The sequence below is a fragment of the Mixophyes fleayi genome, chromosome 5 (genome assembly GCF_038048845.1).
Source record: "Mixophyes fleayi isolate aMixFle1 chromosome 5, aMixFle1.hap1, whole genome shotgun sequence".
In the NCBI taxonomy this organism is placed as follows: Eukaryota; Metazoa; Chordata; class Amphibia; order Anura; family Limnodynastidae; genus Mixophyes; species Mixophyes fleayi.
In genome coordinates, this window is record NC_134406.1 from 121,221,438 (window position 1) to 121,241,625 (window position 20,188).

The window sequence follows — 20,188 nt, forward strand, 5'->3', positions numbered from 1 at the left end:
TAACAGGTGTAGTCATAGCGTTTACCACAATCAGTGGAACAGGTATGCAAAGATCATGGAAGTCCACCATACAGCAGCGATGACCACACAGCAGCGATGAACACAGCAGCTTACCACGGATTGTGGAACAGGTAACAATAGTCAGCTATGCAGACCAAATAGGTAACAGATGTAGTTCATGGTGTTTACCACGAGCAGTGGAGTAAGCATGCAGAGGTCAATGAAGTCCAGCCATGCAGCAGTAATAACACACAGCTTCCACGAGTATACATCCCAACAGAGACATCGGAGTAACAGATATGACTTGAAGAACCAGCAATGCGAGAATGAAAGGAAGGGCCTTATAAAGGGGGACTGCCCAATAGTAACACTGACCAGCACACAGTTGTAATGATCACAGGTGCAGACCATGACTAATAGTCTGCACTAGCAACAGGAATTAAAGTGACAGTCAGTGTTTAGAGGCTCGTGTAGAGGTACCTGGGGAGCAGAGTGTGACACATCCCCAAGGAAATCTTGACTGATCAGGGCACTGCCTTTTTTTTTCCTGTCTCATTTAAGAGCTGTGCTGGTTGTTTAAGGTATAAACGTTTCACACATCATACTACCCGCAGACTGACCGGTTTGTAGAACATTTTAGCAGAACTCTCAAACATATGGTGAAAATGGCAGTAGCACAGGAAAAATGGGACTGGGATGTCTTATTACCCTATTTTAATGTTCTCAGTGAGAGATGTGCCTCAAGCGTTCACATTTTTTAGTACCTTTGAATTATTGTATGGCAGACAGCCAAGGGGGGTTTCTCAAGGATGGCTGGGAGCAACTGGGTCCTAAAGAATAAAATGTGATCCCATTTGTGTCCTAGTTGTATGACAGGTTGAGGAAGATCACCCTGTTGGTACAGTAGCATATGAATGAAGCGCAAGCAAGACGAAAAAGGAACTTTGATAAGTCAGCTGTGATTAGGACTTTCCAACCAGATGACAACATTCAGGAGCCATATAAAGTGGTTGAGGCTGTGAGGCGTGTCAATTATAGTCAGGCAGGAAGGCAGGAGGAAACCAGTCCACACTTAAGATGTCAACTTGTTGAAACAATTGCATGACAGGGAGGTACCTGGACATACCACCCTCATAGAACACAATGGGCCTGAGTCATTAAGGAGAGCAAGGCAAAAGAGGGAGTACATTTGATCCTGGGCAAACCATGTTACAATGCAAGGGGTGCAAATTAGTTTATTATTTTGCATGTAAGGAAATTCCTGCTGCTTTTTCATGTAGCAGACAAATACTTGATAGTTTTATTGTTACACTGAGATTTAAAGTTAATCTAGGACATGCCCTACCCCAAATAAAAAAAATTGTCCCCACATTTTAAATATACCTCCACCTCCAATGCAACATGGTTTTGTCAAGGTGCAAAGTTATTCCTTTTTTTACTTTGCTCTCCTTAATAACTCAATGTCCCTCCAGTGGTGATAGTGAGAGTAAGACTATACCGCATTCTTGAAGCTAGGCATATAGCTGTGAGACAGGAAATGTAAAAGATGTTGGATCTCAATGTCATTAAGGAATCAAACAGCAATTGGAATGGCTCGATTGTGTCAGTGACCAAGCCGAACAGGAGTATTCATTTCTGTTACGATTATATATATATATATATATATATAAAGCTGTGTGCAGGTAAGCCTTAAGCCCAGATAAAATAGCATAGCATTTGATCATGTTAGGACTGACCAGAATGGGAAGACTTTGGCGTGAGTTGGTCAGCTTAACATATATTGCAATATGTGGCACTAACATTCCCTGTTTTTAATATAGAACAGTACTTGGTACAGCATTAATTATGTGTTTGGAGAGTGCAGAGTATCCCTGTTTTCTTGTTTATACAATGTGGGCAACCCCCTCTTGCACCCCAGTTTGTCCATGGTGAGTGCAAAGGATCTATGTCTGTTTTTGTTTATACAATGTAAGTCCCATGACTCTTGCACCCCATACTTTACATTAATTAATTCCAACTTGTGTCAGGTGAGTCCCAGGTCTCCCATGGCTGCTAGTGCTAGGGAAAGACTTGCCTTTAAAAGCTGTGTGCAGGTAAGCCTTAAGCCCAGATAAAATAGCATAGCATTTAATCATGTTAGGACTGACCAGAATGGGAAGCCTTTGGCGTGAGTTGGTCAGCTTAACATATATTGCAATATGTGGAACTAACATTCACTGTGTAAATATAAGAAGCTGTAATCGACAAGGTTAAACTGTAGGGTTTTTTGTCTACAATATTTTACAGCAAATTTAGAAGCAGAATATGGCAGTAGATAAAACCCCCTTGGCACATCTAGGGGTAAATGTATCAAAGTGCGATTTTGCAACTCCAGCGATTTTCTCGGGAGAGTTGAAACTCGCCGATGTATGAAGCTGAGATTTCATGCAAAATCGCCAGAGTTCTGCTTCTGTCAAAATCGCTACTTGCAAAATCGCCAGAGATCAAACTCCCGACTGTTTGCCACTGCAGCTATACAGCTCTCAAATGTATGAAGCTGCGAGTTAGTAAACTCAGGAGAGTTCGCTTCAAAACACGCCAGATACAACACGCTGCTTGATAGCAGTGTGTTGTAGAAACACATCACTGTTATACTGCCCTGGCAGTGTTAAAATGGTAAAAAACAGATAAAAGTTGAAAAAAAAAAAGCGTGAGGTCCCCCCACTATTCATGCTTAACCCTAGTGCTGCCTGACTAGTGCTGGTTCCGTGAAAATCGGGGGAAAATTTTGCGTGGGGTCCCCCGATATTCACTTTACCAGCACTAGGCAAACCAGCCAGGGTTGGCGGCACTATAGCAGGGGGACACGCGGCAGGGGTCCCCCTGCCATAATGGCTAACCAACCCTAGACTGTTCAGCGCTGGGCTGGATTCCCTAGGGAGTGGGGTCCGCCAAAAAAAACGAGCGGGCCCTTCCCCTAGAAAGAACCAGCCCAGTGCTGATAGCACTAGGGCTCTTCCTACTACCCCTGGGCTGTGGGTAGTAGGGTAATACGGCGAAATAGTATGAATTTTTTTTACGGGCGCCATTTTGTTTTGTGGAACTACAAGTCCCAGCCAGCCAGGTTGCCAAAAACAGTGTGGCCATGCTGGTGCTTGTATAACTACAAGCACCAGCATACCCACGGCTGCCAGGGCATGTTGGCACTTGGAAACCACAAGTGCCAACATGCCCTGACATCCCTGGCTTGCTGGGACCTGCAGTACCACAAAAAAAAAGTTAAATAAATAACAACACCCTTGTAAACACCACACATATTTATTAAAAATAAAAACCCCACAATAAATACACTAACCACCCTCATTTAAACCACATCTATTTAATAAAAATAAAAAAAAACCAAATACTCACCAAAGATGTCTTCTTTCTTCTTCCAATAGTCTTTGCTTGCCCCAGTCCCAGCAAATTATACTTCCAAAAGTGATGGCTTGTCCAATATCTTCATTTCTTCGGCCAGGAGGGCCCCATATTTGTAAGATCCCGAATCTTTGATCTTGATTGGAGAAAAATAAAAAAAGTCTTGAGCCGACGCTAACACCTCCTACTAGGTAGGAGGTCCGGTGCGCAATGAACTTAAGTTCATTGCGTAAGCTATAACTACAGTATTATGTGATTTTCCCACGCTAGTGGGGGAATCACCTAATACTGTACATAGAGCTTACGCAAGTAACGTAGCTCATTGTGCATGCGCAACGCTACTTGCGTAAGCTGTATTTACTGTATCGTGCAGTAATGTTCATGGCCTGTGGGCTAATTTATAATTACTTAATTTAAGTATTATGCAGCTGTTGGGGCTCATTGGGATCCACCTCTCCCCCCTTCCCTGATTGGAAACCTTGTGTATTCAGTTATAGTGTTCACAAAAGACAACACTTTGGTTGTTGTTTGTTGAACAAATAATAGCTATTTTAGCAATTTACTAATGGCCATTATGCTAACAGTGGTCATACTCCTCAATATTGACTATATCATCACCATCCTTATCAATGATGATTAGAATAATGTAAATAGCATTTTAAAAAAGAACTCCAAGTGGGTACATTAGACAGCATATGTGATAGAGGGAAATTATAGCTGCTATCACACAAGGGCGTAAATGTATCTAGGTATCAGTTATTTGGTACATTCTACAAAATGATAGCTAGAATCTGATTGGTTGCAATAGGCAACATCTCCACTTTTCAAACCCGCCAGAAATCTCTCAGCTTGATACATTTACCCCCAGGTGAATGTCTAATGGCATAGGGAAAGTGTTAGGAACCCCCACAGCCAGCCACACAAAACCCGGAGTCTACTCAGAAGTCTGGTTTTCGCTGGAGCACCTAGTGGTGGGGACAGACTTGGTTACAGACAGCTGTCGAAGTCAGCAAATTGGATAAAGTCATTTCAATTAAAATCGAGCAAACTTGGTTGTCTTTGTCTGAAAAGATGCGTATGGCACGCTGCGGCGTGGAAGGGCGTACGCAGCCGCAACACGTGGCAACAACAGTATTTACACTTTTACATACATTCGCACCAACACACACATTTGTAAAATAGTACACATTAATGGTAGTTGCAACACATAGTTATTTATGTCGAAATATAGTAGTGTTTATGTGTAATATTATAAGTTATATGCATATCAGTTAAACATATGGTACAGGTTAAAGGAATCATGTCATGTGTGGTATCATATTAATCCCCTTTACATTTGCGACTGTCCGGTTCACTCTGTGAAAGGATCGCAGAGTGCATATGCAAGTTATTAATGTTAGGGAATTATGGACTATTAAGACTATGAATCTTGGCGGGAAGATCGGAGCATATCCCATGGAGAGATGACCCCCCCTTTGGATTCTTTAGGTTGAACTAGCCAATGATCGACAACCCCCTGGGCCTTCCTAAAACCTGGACCAATAGAAGCAAGCTATACCATCTGCATTGTTTACTGTATCTCTGTGTGTATATAAGCAGCAGCTCCTCATCTAGTGTTCAGACATCTTGTCCACAGACTTCAGGACTGAATGACTGTTCACTGGATCCAGAGCGCCTGCGATAAGTAACGGCTGTACTTATTATTATTTCGCTTGAATATATCCTGCTACTTTTTGAGAATAAATTTTTGTGCGTTGGAAACACAAATCGAGATTCGACAATCGTTATTGGATAGCGACAATACGCTCATAACAATTTGGGGGCTCGTGAGTTTGGAGGTTTCGTTGCCGGACGATACGCAAGACCAACGGATTTCGGTTCCTCAACAAAGGGTGGAGACGCGTCATATACGGGTAAGAACGCAATGTGTTCAAAACCTGAATTTTACTCTGTGTTGTGAAACCGAATGTCCGTTTTGCATAATCTGAAGGTGCGCTAACTAGAATCTAGGGACAAAAGAGAAAACTGTTTCTTTTTCTGTCATATTGCGTTTTGATATATTGTACTGCATAGCGTATGTGTACTTCCTGCTTAGCGTATGTGAACTTCCGGTAGATTTGCCACGTGGTTAAACAATCGTTTTGATAGTTATTATATGTGCATAGTATAATTACTTGTGAAAGCCTCTGAGACATTATTACTATTGTTGGGAACTTTTGATTTTCTGCGCAGAAAAGGTGTATAGTGTGTGATTTTGTAATGTAGACAGACTATTTAATTGTTGAGGTGCTCAGTTGCTGTCTGATGAGGCAGGTTGCCCAACTGAAGGACGGTATACGGGGCAGGTATACCGGGAGCGAAAACAAAGGAAGTTTTTGCGCGCGCTCCCAAGAGTAATCGCAACGTTTATTCATAGTTAGTATTTGTAAGCATTGCGATCGGACCGCACGGCAAGGAAAGCTGTGATTGTAACTTGGGAAGGCAGCGGGGAGGAATTACATTGGAAAGGCTGGTTGATTGTATCGACTTTGTGCTACCAGTTGTAATAAACTCAACAGATTTTTGTGGTTTAGCCAGGGTATCGAGGAGCTGATAGCACTTGGGTCCCACAGTGATATTTTCTGTGTTAGGGGTCCTCGTTTGGTACGAGAGGAAGCGAGTGGACGCGGCTTGAGCAAATACGTCAATGGCCAGTAAGAGATCTCTAGCGGTAGAGTGTTTGTAGCAAAGGGTTGAAAGTGTTTTTGGAAGTGTGGTCTGCATAGACTGGTACTGTGCAACATGGGTGCTAAGCATACGCTAGAGATGGCCAGTGTACAGCCTAAGGAAGGACCTATTGGTTCAGCACAGTTTCTTATGTGCAAGAAATATGGTGCTTACGCAACTGCGTATTGTGACAAAAGAGTGTGTAAGGCCTTTCCCAACAATAGGGAGTTTTAAAGCAGAGGTACTGAATAACGTAAAAGATAAAGTGTGGTTGATTAAGTCAACAAAAGTGAGAAATAAACATAATAACTGTTTAAAATTGTGGCAAATGGAAGGCAACACGTGGCAGAGTAGCGAATGCACAGCGGAAGTAGGCGTGGCGAAAAGCATGTGCACAACGGAAGTAGCCGTTGAGAAGCGTGGAGAACTCAGCGCAAGCGCGCCCCGGCCACCCTGTGTGGCGGGGGGAGTAAGTACAGCCGTTATTAAAAATGAAAAAAAAGGAAATTGCTAAGTTATATCCTGTTTTAAGTTAGTTTAAAGCAAGTGTTTCTGAAGAAGAGGATGAACCCACGGTAATTTCAGCCATTGCCCATGCTGTTAATATGTTAGAGGTTCAGCGTAAGTATGGAAAGGGGGCAATGGCTGAGATAGGTGAGAGTAGTGTGACCACTAGGAGATACAATATTCAAAGTAGCTAACCCTGAAGATAGTGAACCAGTGGGTACGTATCCAGTCCGCACAATATCAGATCCCAATGGGAAGGCGGATAAGGATGGTGTAGTTCCTTTAAGAAATGTAACAATGCATGGTCCTTGGACTAGATCAGAATTACGTTCCATTATGACTGAATTCCCAGATCCTAGAAAAGAGTTGGCAAAGTGTCAGAAAAGACTTAGGAAATGCACACGAACCAACCAATAAGGATTGGCGTGTAGTGTTGATGGCATGTCTTCCTCCCAATACTAACGTACAAAAATGTATAAAAGATTGTTCGTTGGAGGAAGATGATACCTTGACAGATGAGGTGAATCAAGAGAATATAGAACAAATTATCCAACATTTAGCCATCTATTTTCAGTAGTAGCGAATTGGAGTAAAATTTTCACCATCAAACAGAAAGATAGTGAAACAGCATCAGATTACTTCGTTAGAGCTATAGCAGCGATAACACGGTTCACTGGGATATAAAACATCACAGGGAAGTAGCTGTAGGAGTACTAATGGATGGTCTTAGGGAAAATTTAAAAACCATAGTACAAACCACATTACCTAATTGGAGAGGCATCACAGTAGATTCTCTTAGCGAGTCTGCTGTGGAGCATGACAAAAACCTTTTTAGAAAAAAGGAAGAGAAAAGTGATAGGTTAATGACAGTGAGTATACAGGCTCTAGAGGGGATGCATACACGACCACCAGCATACAACCCACATAATAAGAAACATAGATTGATCAGATGCTTCAACTGTAATGAAGAAAGACACGTTAGGAGGGATTGTAAAAAGTACAGATACAACCCTAGAGGTGGGACACATAGATATCCTCCAATGAATAATTCACATAGACTAACATCTACCCGCACATATTATAGCAGCAAATGCTGTGCGGGAAAAGTGATAGTCAGCGCTAGGGGTCAGGTCATAACTGTAGTCTACAGCCAGTGAGGTTAACTGAGAGTCAGAGAGAAGAACCAACAATGATAGTTGACATAGCTGGTAGGAAACAAACTTTTCTTGTAGATACAGGGGCGGCCAGATCTGTGATAACATCTCCTCTTAATCTACAGGTGACCAGTAAGACTATTCCAGCTATGGGGGTAACGGGAAGAGTGTTACATTATCCTCTAACTAAACCCGCTGAAGTTACTATCGGGCCCCTGCATACTAAGCATTTGTTTCTCTTAGCTGTAGCGGCTCTTACTAACTTGCTAGGGAGAGACTTGTTATGTAAAATGGGATGTGTCATATACTGTATTTCAGATGGTGTATTCTTAGATATACCAGAGAAGGTCGCGCATGAGGTACAGGATATATTGGACACCCCTCAAAGGTTAATGTTACACTCTACTGTTATAGAACAAAGTCCATCTCAAGTAAAGGGGATGTTGCTGTAAATACCAGGTTCACTATGGACCAAAGATGGACAGGACACTGGATTGATGGCAAACGTAGCCCCTGTCATGATAAATCTAAAAAGTGGTAGGATAGCTCCAAAAATCCCACAGTACCCATTAAAACCGGAGGTGGAATTAGGGGTATATCCTGTTATTGAAAGGCTGTTGCAACAAGGGATTTTAATTCGTACATCGAGCACAGCAAAAAGTCCCATTTTCCCTCTGAAGAAGAGTGGGGGGAGGGGCTATAGATTAGTCCAGGACTTAAGGGGAATTAATAAAGTTGTTGAGAGCCAATTCCCCATAGTGCCGAATCCAGCTGTCATCCTTATGCAGATTCCACCGTCTGCTAGTGATTTCACTGTCATGGATTTATGTTCTGCTTTCTTCTCAGTCTCTCTTCACCCTGACTGCCAAAACCTTTTTGCATTCTCCTACCGGGGGGTGCAATATTAATGGACCAGACTGCCCCAGGGGTTCATTGACAGCCCCAGTATTTTCTTGCAAGCCTTACATGACTGTTTACAGACTTTCCAGCCTAGCAATGGATCTGTTCTAATTCAATATGTGGACGATTTGTTGTTGTGCTCTGATTCTTTTATGTCATGTTTACATGATACTAAATTGTTGTTGCTCCATCTCTCGCAAACAGGGCACAAAGTGGCAAAGGACAAGTTACAGCCATGTCAGACTAAGGTCAAATACTTAGGGCACTGTCTCACCCAGGGGCTAAGACATCTGACGACTGACAGAATTGAGGCCATACAACACTTGACTCTGCCGCAGAGCCAGAAGCAGATTCGTACCTTCCTGGGGATGTGTGGATACTGTAGAGCCTGGATCCCAGGTTTTTCTATTCTGGCATTACCATTGCAGGAGCTAGTCTCTTCCTCAAAACCAGAACGTGTTGTACACACAGAAGAGTCAGAGCAAGCATTCTTTAATCTCAAAGATAGTCTGACTAGAGCACCTGCATTGGGAATACCTGATTATGAAAAGCCTTTTGAGCTATACTGTACGGAAGCTGACGGTTGTGCGGCAGGTGTTCTCACACAGAAACATGGTGATGCTAGCAGACCGGTAGTATACTACAGTGCACAATTGGACACTGTGGCACGATCACTCCCAACATGTCTCAGAAGTGTAGCAGCAACTGCTCTTCTGATAAGTAAGAGTGCGGACGTAGAATTAGGACATGATTCAACTGTCTATACACCCCATGCTGTATCAGCTCTGTTAAACTCAGCTCAAACCAGACATGATTCACAAAATGGGAACTAGCTCTGATGGCACCCTCAAACATCACCATCAAACGATGTAGCACCTCAAATCCAGCTACATACCTTCCATATGTGTCTCTAGAGACACAAAGGGTGGGAGTTGAGGAGACCCTGGTTGATGCTGAGTTAGGCAAGAGCAGTGATACGCATGATTGTATGGAACACCTGAACCTGACCTTTACTGCAAGGCCTGACATACGTGACACCCCTTAGAAAATGTAGATTTTACGTTTTATACAGACGGGAGTTGTCATAGACAGACAGAGACGGGAGAACTATGTACTGGTTACGCTGTTGTAGACGATCAGGATGTGGTAGAAGCTGAACCCCTTGGCCCACCTCACTCAGCCCAAGTGGCGGAACTAGTAGCATTAAGGAGAGCGTGTGAGTTGGCAGAAGATAAATCAGCTAAACTGACTCTAGGTACGCCTTCGGGGTAGTGCATGATTTTGGGGCCCTTTGGTGTCTTAGAAACTTTATGACAGCAGCAGGTATGCCAGTGGCACATTCACAACACATAAAAGGACTTTTGATATCGATACAGTTACCCAAGAGGGTAGCCGTCATAAACTGCAAAGCCCATACCTCTGAAGAAGACCCGTGTCATTGGGCAATAATAGGGCGAACGAAGCTGCTAAATGGGCAGCAAGGCAACCTATGACTGTATCGACCGAGACTATGATGGTTTTTCAGACATTAGACATGCAGAAATTAATTGAAATGCAAGATTTGTGTTCCTGGCAGGAAAAGACGGTCTGGAAGGCGAAGGGATGTGGTCAAGAGTCCTCAGGACTCTTGAGGGATTGACAAGGTAAGCCTGTAGCTCCCCCAACATACTATCCAAGCCTGGCTGAAGCAGCACACGGTCTGACTCACCTGGGTAAAGAAGGTATGTGCAAACTGGTGAGAGCATACTGGTGTGCTCCTGGATTTTCCTCTCAGGCTGGTAAGAAAGCAATGTCATGTCTTACTTGTTTGAGGAAAAATGTTGGGAAAACTATTCCAACTGAGCCATCCCACATCCCTCCTACAGACATACCTTTTCAGGTAATACAAATTGACTATATCCAATTACCACCGTGCAGGAATCTAAAGTATGTGTTAGTATGTATCGATGTGTTTTCCGGTTGGGTAGAAGCATATCTGGCAGCCACTAATACTGCTGTTTTCATTGCAAAGAAAATTGTCCAAGAGTTTGTGTGTAGGTTTGGTATCTATAGAATCATTGAAAGTGATAGGTGTACCCACTTTACTGGTGATATCTTCCAAAATATGTGTAAGCTCATGGGAATCAGTAGCAGACTTCACACCCCTTACCGACCACAAGCCAGTGGTAAGGTGGAAAGAGTAAATGGTACTATAAAGAACAAGCTTGGTAAGATAATGACTGAAACTGGGTTGGCGTGGCCTGAAGCTTTGCCACTAGTCCTCCATAGCATTCGAACCACTCCAAGACCTCCTCTTAATCTGTCTACCTTTGAGATACTGTTCGGCCGACAACCTTATTTGATCGTGAGTCCACAAGGCGACTTGAAGTGTAATAATGAAGTGACTGTACAATATCTTATAAAAATGAGCAGCTAATGCAACAACAACAAAAACTAAAAATGCTGTCACCTGGTATGCCAGAAACGAACTGTCATGATGTTGAACCTGGGGACTATGTTATGATCCGCAATTTCTTACGTTCAGGTTGTTTAACAGACCGTTGGGAAGGACCGTACCAAGTGCTGCTGACCAGAACTACATCACTGAAGGTTGCAGAGAGAGACACTTGGGTCCATTCCACCCACTGCAGGAGAGTCAGTAACCCGGAGAAAGTGCGAGATAAAACTGAGACCGACGACATAGATCTGTCACTCGTAAATTTTTTCCGGGAGACCTAAAGCCTGCAGTCAAGACACCTGAACCAGAGACGTTGCATCAGAACTATCTTTCCAGTTATGGAGTGGTGGTTTTTGTTTTTCTTTTGTTCCAGGATTTTCCTTGTTTTTACTTTTTCTAGGACATTCTATTTTTGTGAAGGAGGATGGAGGACAGAGGAAGGTTCTGGCAGTGATACGGATGAGATGGAGATCGAGGAAAAATTACTAGAGTATTCAGAGCAGCCCATTATCAAGCTTGGCCCAGGGGTTATGAAAAGGTGTGCTAGCTCAGGAACTCGGAGCCAGTGTGAGGGGCTATTGTCTGATGAGTATTGTATCTGCAAGTTTTGTGACTCCCTAGTTGAAGAGAGATGCATCCAGCGATGCCAGTCCACCAGTAATCTGAATGTGGGCGGGCATCGTCTGAAGGTTTATCACTCCTTGGTGGGTAAGGTTCTAAACCAAACCGAGTGCTGTGTGTGCTCTCATGTGCCTCAGGGACAGCATAACATAGGACTAGTGCCTTTCCCACTAAATATCTCTGAGGTGCTCGAATTGAGGGGAGGGAGGCCCATAGAAGGGAGGTACAATAACACTAGGTCCCCTAGTCTGACGCTTCGACAATACTCCGTAGACAGATCTTTGCTGTGCCTAAATATCTCTCATGCAAAGCGTCTGGAGAATTGGGAAGCTGACCTATCAGATCAGACAATGGCATGCCACGCTCATTTTGGAGGGAGACTTACAAGGTTACCAATAAGCAGGAATGTTGATGAAAGTCACAAATTAGGGCGTATAACCAAAAATAAGAAAGTATCCATTGGAAAAGTTTCTATAGGTAATTGTAAGAATGTCATCCACGCCGACACGTGTCTTGAGCAAATGGAGACACTAGGCATGGGTAGTTTTATCAAAACCCTGTGTGATATAATTAATGGGCATACTGTTCCTTATGTTCTCCCTGATTATGTGTACTTAGTGTGTGGGAGGAAAGCTTATTCCTGAGTGACTCCGAGTTCCAAGGGCTTGTATTTCTTAGTTAAACTGGTTCCTGAAATCATGACTATTACTCATGAAGAAATGGTTGGTATTCACAAGACTACATCACCACCATACATACACACACAGTATGAACACCGTGGCAAGAGAAATATGATTCCTGGTGAGGATCCCATAGCTACAAAATTGATTAGTGAAACCACTGGTTTTCAAGTTATGGTTGCTCTAGATCTCACCAGGACCGCTCGGGGAACATTAAACTTTAACTATATACAAGACCTAGCTAAATTGATAGACAATATCACCGAGATGTATGATGACACTTTCAGGTATACTGGAAGGGAGCTACAAGCGTACAAGAAGGAGTTGGTGCAACATAGACTGGTACGAAATTATCTCACATCTATTACTGGTGGGTACTGTGTGACGTTGGCCACCTAGTTTGGTGTTCAATGTTGCACGTACATCACCAATAATACGGATGACCCTAAGGAGGTTATAGACCGGAAGATGGATAAAATTCTGCAACTGAAATGGGAATTTCGAAGGAACCATAATTCTTCGTTATATGAGATTGGGGAAAAGGTGGCAGGATGGTTCTCGTGGTTGAATCCTGTGAAATGGTTCTCTGGTCTGGGGTAATGGGTACAGGAAATGGTTGCTAGTGTAGGTAAGCTACACTAATCTCCTCCTCCACTCTCTCTTCCACCCCTCCCACTCTTCTGTCCTCCCCCCCCAACCACCTTCCCCTCCACTCCTTCCGTCCCACCACCGGCGAGGAAGTCCACTCTCTCATTTTATCCTCCCCCCCACTACCTGCCCCCTGGATCCCATCCCCTCCCACCTTCTTCGCTCCCTTTCCCCCACCACCTGCTCCCACCTCGCTCACCTCTTTAATCTCTCCCTCTCCACTGGCATCTTCCCCTCCTCCTTCAAACATGCTCTCGTATCCCCCATTCTTAAGAAACCTAATCTCGACCCCACTTCTCTCTCGAACTATCGCCCCATATCTCTTCTCCCTTTTGCCTCCAAAATTCTTGAGAGGCTCGTCTGCAGCCGTCTCACCTCCTACCTTTCTGAATATTCCCTCCTTGATCCTCTCCAGTCTGGTTTCCGCCCCCTCCACTCCACTGAAACTGCCCTGGCTAAAGTCACCAATGACCTCCTCTCTGCAAAAGCCAGGGGCCACTTCTCCCTTCTCATCCTCCTTGACCTCTCTGCAGCCTTTGACACCGTTGACCACCCCCTCCTCCTTCACACCCTCCAGTCTTTCGGCCTCTCCGGCCCAGTCCTGTCCTGGTTCACCTCTTACCTTACTCACCGTTCCTTCTCTGTCACCACCTCTGGGTCTCTCTCCCCCCCATCCACCCTTCCAGTCGGGGTCCCTCAGGGCTCTGTTCTGGGACCCTTACTCTTCTCTCTATACACCTCCTCCCTGGGTGAACTCATCAGCTCCTTCGGCTTCAACTACCACCTTTACGCTGACGACACTCAACTATACCTCTCCTCTCCTGATCTCTCTCCCTCCCTCCTCTCTAGGGTGTCCGCCTGCCTCTCTGCCATCTCCTCCTGGATGTCCTCTCGATTCCTCAAACTTAACCTTGCCAAAACTGAGCTCATAGTTTTTCCTCCCTCTCATACCCCATCCCCTTCTGACCTCTCCATCACTGTCGACAACACCTCTATCTCCCCTGTCCCCCAACTTCGCTGCCTTGGTGTCATCCTCGACTCCTCTCTCTCCTTTGGCCCCCACATCCTCTCTCTTGCTAAATCCTGCCGCTTCCAGCTGCGCAACATCGCTCGCATCCGGCCCTTCCTCTCCCAAGATGCCACCAAATGCCTTATCCACTCTCTGATCATCTCCCGCCTGGACTACTGCAACCTCCTCCTCACTGGCCTCCCCCACTCTCATCTCGATCCCCTTCGATCCGTCCTTAACGCTGCAGCTAGGCTTATTTTCCTCTCTCGCCGCTCCTCTTTTGTCTCCCCCCTCTACCTAGCCCTTCACTGGCTCCCATTCCCCTTCAGAATCCTCTTTAAGCTCCTCACACTCACCTACAAGGCCCTCGCCAACTCCACTGCGCCCTACATCTCCACCCTCCTCTCTATTCATGCTCCATCCCGCCCTCTCCGTTCTGCCTCTGACCGTCGCCTCTCTTCCCCTCTTATAACCTCCTCCCACGCGCGTATCCAAGACTTCGCCCGCGCTGCCCCCCTCCACTGGAACAAGCTCCCTCCCTCCATCAGAACTTCCCCTAATCTGTCCAGCTTCAAACGGGCCCTAAAAACCCACCTTTTTCTTAAAGCCTTTCTGTCTCCCACTTAACTTCCTACCTTATCTTCTGCCTCTGTCCCCCTACTCTCCCTCTCTCCCCTGCGTCTCTCTGTCTGTCCACCCCTCCCCTTAGATTGTACGCTCCTCTGAGCAGGGCCATCTCTCCTCCTGTTTCCACCACTTCTAACTCTGCTCTCCAGCTACTTAGCCCTCCTCCTCAAAGGTCCTCCACCCCACGTCCACTTTCGCTCCCTCCTCCCCCCTGGGGGTCTCCCTGTCTTCCGCACCCCCCTTCTTGGACCCCGTCGTTTTCGGATCCTCCCTCCCCCTTCCCCGCCCTCTCTAGCTGTGCATTGAGCGTACTGAGTTGCTGTGTTTACTGTACTGTGCTGTCTCCCATTGTATTGTGATTTTGTTTGTCTCTGTACGGCGCTGCGGATGCCTTGTAGCGCCTTATAAATAAATATTAATAATAATAATAATAAGCTCCTTCTCCTTATACTGGGTGTCATCTTAGCAATTGGTTTATGTGTCAAAGGTGTTCCTACTGTGTTGAAGTGTGGAAAACAGTCTTCTAGGAGAAACACTGAGAACAAGACTGAAAGGATGGTGCCAGATACCGAGATCATGGTCTGTGAAGTATAACCCTGAACTTGAAACGGTGATTAGGTGATAGTTTATTACACTATCAAAGGGTGGAACTGTCAAAGTCAGCAAATTGGATAAAGTCATTTCAATCAAAATCGAGCAAACTTGGTTGTCTTTGTCTGAAAAGATGCGTATGGCACGCTACGGCGTGGAAGGGCGTATGCAGCCGCAACACGTGGAAACAACAGTATTTACGCTTTTACATACATTCGCACCAACACACACATTGTAAAATAGTACACATTAATGGTAGTTGCAACACATAGTTATTTATGTCGAAATATAGTAGTGTTTATGTGTAATATTATAAGTTATATGCATATCAGTAAAACATATGGTACAGGTTGACGGAATCATGTCATGTGTGGTATCATATTAATCCCCTTTACATTTGCGACTGTCTGGTTCACTCTGTGAAGGGATTGCAGAGTGCATACGCAAGTTATTAATTTTAGGGAATTATGGACTATTAAGACTATGAATCTTGGCGGGAAGATCGGAGCATATCCCATGGAGAGATGACCCCCGCCTTTGGATTCTTTAGGTTGAACTAGCCAATGATCGACAACCCCCTGGGCCTTCCTGAAACCTGGACCAATAGAAGCAAGCTAGACCAGCTGCATTGTTTACTGTATCTCTGTGTGTATATAAGCAGCAGCTCCTCATCTAGTGTTCAGACATCTTGTCCACAGACTTCAGGACTGAATGACTGTTCACTGGATCCAGAGCGCCTGCGATAAGTAACGGCTGTACTTAGTATTATTTTGCTTGAATATATTCTGCTACTTTTTGAGAATAAATCTTTTTGCGTTGGAAACACAAATCGAGATTCGACAATCGTTATTGGATAGCGACAAAACGCTCATAACACAGCTGAGGGTCGTGAATTGTGCGCTGACTGGAGAGAACCAGTGATAGAGGATAGGAGCAATAGCAGAGTGAGGTCCAGCCAAGGGTCGAGGCCGGCAGCAGAAGTTCCAGTGCACAAACCGGGGTCAGAGGTCACAGGCAAATCAGCAGCGTAGGAGTCCAGGCAAAAAGGTCAATGGGCACAGGCAATCAAACAAAATCAGGCATCAGGCAAAAGGTCGGCAACAAGTAATCAATCCAATGGTAACAGCAAACAGGAACAAAGCACGCTTAGTCAGCAGCAAAGCCCCTCCCTGCCTTAAATACTAGCACTGGCCAATAGAAATGCCAGAGGCACAGGAAGGTTAATGGGCCAGCTGCTTACTTTCTAATTTGCACACGCGCCCGGCTGCCCTGGATGCGGCGCTACACATGAGGAGCATTCCGACCGTTGTCTTGGCAATGGTCGGGGTAAGGCGGAAATGACGTCCCGGTCATCATGACGACGGCCGGGGGGTCCGGAAGCAGAGGGGAGTGAGTCGCAGCGGTACCCAGAGCCGCCGTGGCTCGTAACAGAAAGGAGGGATTTTTACCTTGAAATTCTTCATACACTTCTCTACAATATGATTCAAAATGATACAATTGGTTCTTAAATTGGTTGTGCTGCTCAGAGTCAAACCTCAACTGTTTTTTGTCCACTAAATAGTGTAAATGTCAGTAATAATTAGAGATGGGCGGGTTCGGTTTCTTAAATACCGAACCCACCCGAACTGCTGGGTTCCGAGTACTGAGCCAATGTTGACTCGGTACTTTCACGCCTATTCAGATTCCAAAACGAGGCAAAACGTCATTGTGACATCGTCGGATCTCGTGAGTTTTGGAATTAATAAATACCGCCCTCCAGAGCGATCTAGCGCCATTTGAGAGAGGAATACAGAAGGATGACAAAGCACAGAGTTCCATTGCTGAATTTCTCATTGCTGAAATAGAAATATACAAGTCCTTGCAGGCTTTTTGTTAGAATTTGTAGCACTAAGTGTAGGGCGTTATATACACCCAAAGACAAGAACTCCATTGCTATTTTTGTCAGTGCTGAAACACAATATACAAGTCCTTGCAGGCTTATTTTCTTAATTTGCAGCAATAAGTGTAGGGTCTAATATACACCCTTATAGAAGAGCTGCTTTGGTCATTTGGTCATTGCTGAAATCCTAATATACCAGTCCTTGCAGTCTTTTTTTTCTGAATTTGCACTAATAAGTGTAGGGTCTAATATAAACCAAAATTTAAGAGTTGCTTTGGTCATTTGATCACTGCTGAAATAGTAATCTACAAGTCCTTGCAGGCTTTTATTCTTAATTTGCACTACTAGGTGTAGGGTCTAATGTACACCCAAAGACGAGCGCTCCATTGCTAAGAGTCATCGATGAATAGGAAGACAAGCAGGTTTGTCTTCTGAATTTGCAGGCAAATTCAACTGTGTTATATTGAATAAGCAGACAAATAGGGGGAGAAGGAGAAGAGGGAGACAGAAAATTAAACATCTTCCTCTTCCTCAGGACTGTCAATAGTGTTATAGTCTCTTAGTAGGCTGTGGATCAGCCTGCGACAGTCCTGGATGGTCATCTTCTCCCTTTTCAAGATGAGGCGATTCCTGGCAAGCTAAGTGGCGTCCTTAAAGCAGTTCATTAAGCTCCAGGCCTCCTGGATTTCCTCAATGATGTGGGTCCCTGGAAATAATCCATAAAATACTGAATGGTATGAAAGGCAAGTTCTGGGCACACTGTACTTATGTTCATGTTCCAAGGCATCCAACAGTGCCTGTGCAGTGGGACAGTCCCAAAAATACGCTGTGCTGTTTCCCTTCTGGTGATGCAGAAAGGGTAGTGGACATATCGTCACAGGTTCCAGGAGTGCGTGAATGTCCTGAGAGGCAGACATCCCTGGATAACCATACATGCAATGTCTTTGTGTCTATTAGTCAGCCTCTTAGAGGCCACATTCTCCCGCATGTGCTTTGTTGTGTTTGTAATCTGCACTCTACATGTAAATTACTTAACTGGATTATAATTTTGTGGGAATTGGGGCTGATTCGAAGTTCACTGATGAACTAGCATTTTGTTGGGAATTACAATGGCTCTTTTTAGTGCATTGTCTAGCACCCTGGATTGGTGTGTGTCTGATAAAAGCAAGCATCCGGGGGGGGGGGGGGGGGGGGGGGGGCGGGGGGTCAGTGCTCATTGCAATGTATTAGCTGTAGAATTACCTCACTTATCGAAGAAACAGGTTGAGCGATCAAATGAACCATAACTGATTTCATGATCCAGGGACAATTCCATCTTGCCCCACTTTTCTTTTCTGTCACTGCTGTGTGTCAATGTGTCCTAGATGTGCTAGGAACTGCTGTGTGTTTGAGTCATTGCTCTGTCGCTTACAATCCAGCCAGATCGCTGCAGTATTAGTCCAAAAGTGTATGAAAATAATAATGTGACCTGTGAGGTGGTCAAACCTGATTTGAAATTAGTGTTAGTGAGGTTAATAATAATGTAGGATCAAAAAAAACAGCAAAATTATGTGATTTTAGCATATTTTAGCAATTTTTCTAAACAAATACAGATCCAAAACCAAAACCCGAAGGTAATCCAGATCCAAAGCCAAAACCAAAAACAAAACATGGGGGTCAGTGAGCATCTCTAGTAATAATGCCCTCATACAATTGAACACTTAGTGGTAAATGTATGAATCTCCGGATTCTTCATCTCCGGCGTGTTCAGCCTCTTCAGCATTTAAATTTAAAGCGGCGCTGCATTGACGCGAGACTTGGATGTCATAGCCTCGGTTTGGCCTCGTTTGGCGCCCGAAAGTTCCCGAACAGTGCTCGGATCCCGTCGGATCCGCACTGTTCGGGTGGGCTCGGATTAGCGGAATCCGAGCCCGCTCATCCTTATATAGGAGTAGCTCTTACTTAAACAGACAACAAGAACAATGATGATGCTTCAAATATGCAGTTTAACTGCTGTTTGTAACAGACACTTTCACAGCATATACTTTACAGAAATCTTCTATGTATAAATATTAATATAAATTGCACCTTGCTATATCTAACATTCTAGTGGAGGAGGATCTTAGCAGGTGTGGTGTTATAGTGCTATATTTTTATAGTGCTATACATATTTAATACCAAAACACCTATTTCTTGTATATTTGGATCATTTTTACAAGTATGCACACAATATAGCTTGTCTGGATGGCATTATGTTGTGGGAACAACATGTTGCTCCTAATGGCCGTGGTGATTCATGCTGAATAAAGACTGGCACCTAAATGCAAAGGAGATTTTGTCTAGCAGGACAAGATATTTTAATGAACTATAGGTGGAAACTCTTGGTTGTTATCTGCAGAGCCACTGTGGATGTGACTATATACACGCCCACTTCGACCATTTTATATATATTTATATGTATATATATATATATATATATATATATATATATATATACACGCACATGAAGATGCACTAAATTCACAATAAGTAAATCAAATCTTAGAAAGCTGTGCATAGACCATAATTCAAGAAACAGGATCCATAGTTGTTTCACAAACATACAGACCAGCACCAGACTCTTCTGTCTATCTCCCCTTTCCTGTACTTGTGTGACTGCACTATTTCATGTGTTGCACGTGTTAGGGTGTCATTGCAGAAGATTGGGCCAGGACATAACAGTGCAGAATGAAGGGAAGCAGAATAAATCTGTAGATCTGTGGCATCCTGAGGGAGGAACCAGCATGCCGATCAGACTGAGCCAGATGAGGGGGCTTCCAGGCAACTGGATAAATCCCTCTTAAGTGCATGCCTTCTCCTTCCTGTTATTAGTTGTTTATTATAAGACTCCATTGAGAAAGAATTAATAAGTAAAATAAATTAAGGGAGAAAAGATTATTAGCGTAATTATTTAGTAAGATGCTGCATATTCTTCAGCACTGTAGAGCAAGTATACAACACAAAACAAATACATGCTAAAATAATGGTCAAATATAATAATATTAGTAGGCAACA

General features: G+C 44.1%; 1 protein-coding gene across 24 annotated transcripts in view; it reads right to left on the reverse strand.

Annotated features, from left to right (window-relative positions):
- Nucleotides 1-20,188, reverse strand: part of LOC142158631 (poly(rC)-binding protein 3-like) — a 1,531,228-nt gene that overhangs the window by 416,836 nt on the left and 1,094,204 nt on the right. The gene's annotated exons all lie outside the window — the stretch shown is intronic.